This window comes from Elephas maximus, chromosome 9, assembly GCF_024166365.1.
Source record: "Elephas maximus indicus isolate mEleMax1 chromosome 9, mEleMax1 primary haplotype, whole genome shotgun sequence".
In the NCBI taxonomy this organism is placed as follows: domain Eukaryota; kingdom Metazoa; phylum Chordata; class Mammalia; order Proboscidea; family Elephantidae; genus Elephas; species Elephas maximus.
The window spans coordinates 55,669,407-55,675,406 of NC_064827.1; positions in this window are offsets into that span (position 1 = coordinate 55,669,407).

The following is a 6,000-nucleotide window of genomic DNA, read 5'->3' on the forward strand; positions in this document are numbered from 1 at the left end:
TTATTAAAAAAAATATGTTTTTTTTATTAGATTAGTAATATTTGGAAAAAATACAGCACTTGAGATTGCAGTCAAGTTGTCACTATACCCACTAATAGTTGTATGTTAGGCGAATACAAGCTTTTTAGAAACCAATATGGAAAAATGTGGATGACTAATTAAAAGATATTCAGATATTTTGAACCTATATCTCATTTATGTGAATTTATCCAGAGAAAAACTATGATAAAGGAAAAAGGAAGATGTTCATTACAGTGTCATTTACACCAGGGAGAGTTTGGAAAAAATGTTAAGTGTGCAGTAATAGAAAAATTGTTAGAAAAATTATGGTAAAATGATTTAGAAGACTAATAATGATTTCGGTAGCCCAATGGTTAAGCACTGGGCTGCTATCTGAAAGGTGGGTGGTTCCAACCACCCAACGGCTCCGTGCGAGAAAAGGCCTGATGATCTGCTCCCGTAAAGATGACAGCCTAGGACACCCTTTGCAGCCGTTCTACCCCGTCACATTGGGTTGCTATGAGTCAGAGTTGACTCAAGGACACACAACAACGGTGTAACTATTATATGATAATTATAAAGCTACAGAGGCATATAGAGACATACTAAATACATAACATAAAATAATAAAAAATGTTATGCATTTGGGGAAGCCAACTATATCTGAACATAGATAAAGGTAGGAAGAAAACGAAATAAAAAAGTTTTGTTGAAAATGTGAGATTTTGTAGGATTTTTCTAATTTCCGTTTTTTTTTAAATTGTGATGATGTTGTCATTGTGTAATATGTAACAATCATTGCATTCTCCCTTTGGACTCCTTGGTTCAGTTACATTTCTATTACAGAAATTTATTTATGTTATTTTAATTGTATGTTCATCCAGTTCATCCATTAAATTGTAAGTTTCCTGAAGATAAGAACCTTGTTTTACTCATCTTTGCACCTCTGACACTAATACAGTGCCTCGCACACAGTAAGTTCTCATTTACTAGTCAATGAATGATAATTAATAGTAAACTGAGGCCTGGAATGACCCAGAGAATCTCCCTAAAATGTAGCCAGAAAGGGCTAAAATGTTCTAATCACAGGTCTGTCTTCTAGCAAGATGCTGTAGGACTTTGTGTGTGTGTGTGTGTGTGTGTGCTATTGAGTATACGGTTGTTTGTGTGTGTGTGCACATGTGTGTGCTCATAGTGGCATTGGAGGGGACTAAAGTAGCAAAGGAGATAGAAGGAATCATAGAAGTTAATATGATTTACTTATGGACCGTTTGAATGAATATTAGTTTGGATTCTCTAGCTGCTAATTTGGCATCTAAAACAAATGGATCTTTATTCCATCAGCAACACAGAAAACTCTGTCTGTGGGTCTGAGTCAGGAGCGTGACCTCAGTTAAGCTAGGCTATGAGATGTGGTACTGGAAAAGTTAGGGTAAAGGGTACCCTTTAGGGTAAAAACTCTTTCTCTCCACTGTCGTCTATTTTGTCTCCGGGTCAGATTAGATCCTCCAGAATACTCCTTGGACTATGTTGGCTTAAGAACTTGCCAAGAAGATTTGATTGAAGTATACTTATCACTACTCCCTCACTTTTATGAAAAAAATGGAATATTTTGGTTTTGAGAACTGTGGTTTAAAAATAACAATATTGTTATTGAAAAGAGTGGTAGCTAGCCCCCTCTGCATTTGCTTCAGAACCATAAGCTCCATGAGTCCAGGAACCCTTGTTCACCATTGTGCCCTAAACACCTCAGCACCTGGCTTGATGACAGGCATATAGGCGGCACTCAGTATTGTTGAATAAATGAATAAACCTGATGACAACCACATTTTTCCCCTTAAGTTTATTATCCCTCATTTAAAGTCTCATGTGAAAAATTTTACCTTTGAGGAATCAAGATTCTTTCTCTTTTTCCGATATGGAAGTTGGGAAAATTAACTTCCTCTTTTTCTTCCCCTTCCCTTCCCCTTTTTCCTCTTCCCATTTCCCCTACCCTCATCCTTCTTTTTTATATCCTCCTCCTACTTCTTCTTTTTGATGCCTCAGCTACTAGAAATTTATAAGGCAAAACCATGTGTAGCCAAATACAATGCAGCTGCAGGTACCCTAACAGTCTTTGTCATTAACATATTGTCCTCCTATTTTTTCTAGGGCCCTACCTATGTCCACAACCCTGGAATCACACAGACATGATTTGAAGCCTGGTCTCTCTGAGCCTGTTTCCTCACTTATAAAATGGGTATAATCTACCTCCTTTCCTCCCTCACTGTGAAGATGAAATAATCTAAGGGCTACACAACATGCTTGTTCAATAAAGCCTTGCTCCCATCTTCCTTTATCAGTTATTATTAGTTACCTCAAATTATTTTTTCAGGGAAATGGATGGGATTTAAATAAGTACTAAAATAACTGATTGTTGAGTGCTGTCAGTCTGCATGGCCCTGTGCCACATGTGTGATGTGTGTAGAGGATGGGGACAATTTTCAAAAACATGCTACCTGCCTTCAAAGTACTTCCAGGCCTGCAAGAGGGAAAGTGAGGTGACTGTGTTTCCAGTGAAATAAGATAGTCTGTTCTAAGAGGCAGTGCTAGGAGGAATTGTGATTTTTTTTTTTTTTTTTTTTTTTTACTGTGGTCCAGAGAACGTGAGGTAAACAAAGGTTTCCCAGCTACAGTTTGGCATTGCCAGATATTTGCAAGCTTTTGAATCTAGCAGTAATTTCTCCTCCCACTTTCAGCTTACAGCCTCTGCCACTTAGCAGGGACTCTCACTTTTTGCCAGACCAACGTGGTAAACAGGTGACTCCCTCTGGACAGGGTGCGTGGGCTGTGTGTGTGCATGAAAGGTAGAAAAGTTGAAAGGTACTTATCTCATTACAGGCTGGTAACAAATAGGCACTGATTTGTGGACCACACGTTGAATACCACTGAGGTAAACAATGAATAAATAAACAAATACATATATAATATGTAAGGTGCTGCTAGGAGAAGAAGCATAAAAGTTTTTGCATGAACTGGGAGGGAGATGCATACAAGGGCAGCCCAGGGACTCCCCCAGGAGGTGCTCTGGGACCACTCATTCCCTGCTTATCACACATTTGCACTGTTGGTTTTCTTTCCAGATATGCGAATATAGCAACTTGTAAGTCATAATTGGCATGTGCCTTATCCACACTCTTGGACTTTTGCATCCTTCTGCCATTTATTTTTATGCGTTTCTCCTCTCTGGTGAACTGTGAGTTCCAAGAGGGCACTGTCTATGTCCTATGCAAGTGAGTACCAGAGACCAGCAAGGGGCTGGGGACATAGTAGATGTTTAGTAAATGTTTGATAAAAAAAAAAAATAACCCTACTGTCCTGGAGCTCACAGTCCAGGGAGTGAAGTAAAGCAGTGCTTCTTGGATAGTCTTTGGTGAAGGACCAGTTTTGTTTTTTTTTCCCTTATGTATTTTTTTCCCCTATCTCTTGTAGATTGATATTTTGAAAATATTAAAAAAGGAGACATATAATATGCAAGCCCTAATTTTTATTGTTAGAGTCTACCGATTCTAGATTCTTCCTCTGTCAAATTGCTAAACAAGTTCAAAACATTTTTTGTATGCATCTTGTTGAAGATTAGTAACAGTTTACAGACAGGCAGCAATCCGTGGGCCACACATACCGCTGAATTTTTATATACAAATGCACGTGTAAAGAGCAAGGTGAAGTTAAAATGCTATACAGTAAAATAAACCCCAGTAGTGGGATAGAGAATGATGAAGCCTAAGGGTGGTACCCATTGAAACCCAAACCTGTTGCTGTCAAGTCAATTCCAACTCATAGCGACTCTGTTTTATTTAGGGAAGTTAAGGGAGCTTCTCTGAGGTTTGAACAGAGAATGGGAGGAAGATATCAAAGGGAGAGTTTCAGGGAAAGGGAACCATACGAACAGAGCCTCTGAGGTGAAATGTGTGTTATGTTCTAGTAATGGGGGGCTGGGGAGAAATGGGTCAGCTTAGCCAAGTCTAATAAATATTGAAAGTACTTTGGGTTTTATTCTGAGACATTGGAGAGTTTGAGCAAAGAAATGACATGACTTGAATTACAACCATGATCATACTGACCGTTCTTTGGAGAATAGAATATAGGAGAAAAAGCTAGGAGGCTCTTGTAATAATCTTCAAGACAGATGATCATGGATCGGCCAGGGAGGTAGGTAACAGTGGAGATGGTAAGAAATAGTTGGAGTATCAATTTACCTTGAAGGTAGATAGCGAGTGTTGGCTGATAGATTGGGTACAGACTACAAGAGAGGAGTCAAGTCTGAGTCCAACAGTTTTGGTTAAAGCAAATTGCTTGGAGCTGCCATTTATTGAGATTGGGCAGTCTAAGAGTGGAAGAGTTTTTGCAGTTGGGCTGGCTGTGGGTAGGAATCAGGAATCATTCTGGGTGTGTTAAATTAAGCTGCTTACTTGATATACGAAGAAAATGTTGAGTAGGCATTTGGGTATATGAGACAGGAGCTCAAGAGAAAGGCTAGGGCTGGAGACATAAAATTAAAAGGCATGAGTAGGTCTGATGCCCAAATCCTTGGGCTTTTCTACACTGAAGAGGTTTGGGAGATGAGGAGGTACCAGCAGAGGAGACTGAGAAGGATAAGGTCACAGAATTAGCTCTGCAATGTACTCAAAAAGTAGTTATTAACTCCTGGTCTCACGTTCAGTATACCCTGTAAGATAAACAATATTTTGGAAAGCTTTCCATGCCTACAGAGTGCTTACCATTCCAGAAAAAAAAAAAAAAGTTTTCATGCTTAAAGGAAACCAACTGTCAATTGTCTTTCAAACCAAACTTTACAGAATAATTCATCCCTCAAGAGTACCCGGTAAACGAATTTAGAATTTTAGATTTAGAAGACATGTTGTAGCATACAAAGCATTTTTGTATGCACCATCTTCTTTCAGCTTTACAACAACAGTTCCAGGCAACCAGAGCATTATTTTGTATCTCCATTTTTCTGATAGAGGAACTAAGGAGTCAGATGACAAGACTAGTAAATGGTGAACCTGGGCCTATGTCTTTGGATTTCTGCCCGCTTGCCCAGGATTTTTTCTTTAACACTGCCTGCCTTCCCACAGAAATGATACATACTTTAAGGCACTGGGAGTAAATAGCCTTCAGACCCAATCAGGACCTATAGTGTTTTTTTCTTTTGGAAAAATGCATTCCAATTCCTAAGCAATTGATTAGTGAACAGTTGGAACCTAGCCTAGTGGTAAGCTTGAGACAGTGTGTATTTCTCTGTGGTTCCATGACACCTAACTTTCTGCGAAAAGGCTGTTAATCATGAACACATTAATTCTCTTTTATTCCAGGCTGGTTCTCCTCCAATATCCCCACCTCAGTCACTGGCATCGGCAAAAGTAGAAATATCAGAGTCATTTAAGGATATACCTTTTCCTTTATTTATGGCATCTTATGAGTCACCAAATTCAGCCCATTCTACCCCCTATAACACTCTGTCCCCTCCTCTACACCAGTGCCCTAGTTTCAGCCCTCCTCATCTCTCATTTGTACTACTGCAGTAGCCTTCTCATTGACCTCACTGCCACTTGGCTTCCTGCCTCTAATCTACTTTCCACAATCCAGCCAAAGGGCTTTCTAAATGCAAATCTAACCCTATTAAAAACTGACCCTATTTAAAAGCCTATAGTGCTTCCAATTTCCATTGGGATAAGATCCAAGCTTTTTAGAATGGCGTATCAGGACTTTCAGAATTTTACATGGGATACAAAAATTAAAAATGTATACTGTATTTTTTTACGTAAATAGCACGCACCTTCTATTTTTGTTTTCCAACTGAGCCCTCCCCTCCATGAGATATTTTCATAAATGCCGCTATGCCATTTTTTTTACATGTTGCAATAGAAGAAATTAGCATAGCACACTTAATGAACATACTTTGCAGGGGGGAGGGGAGGGTGTGGTTGGCAAACAAGCACGTGTTATTTTCATGAAAAT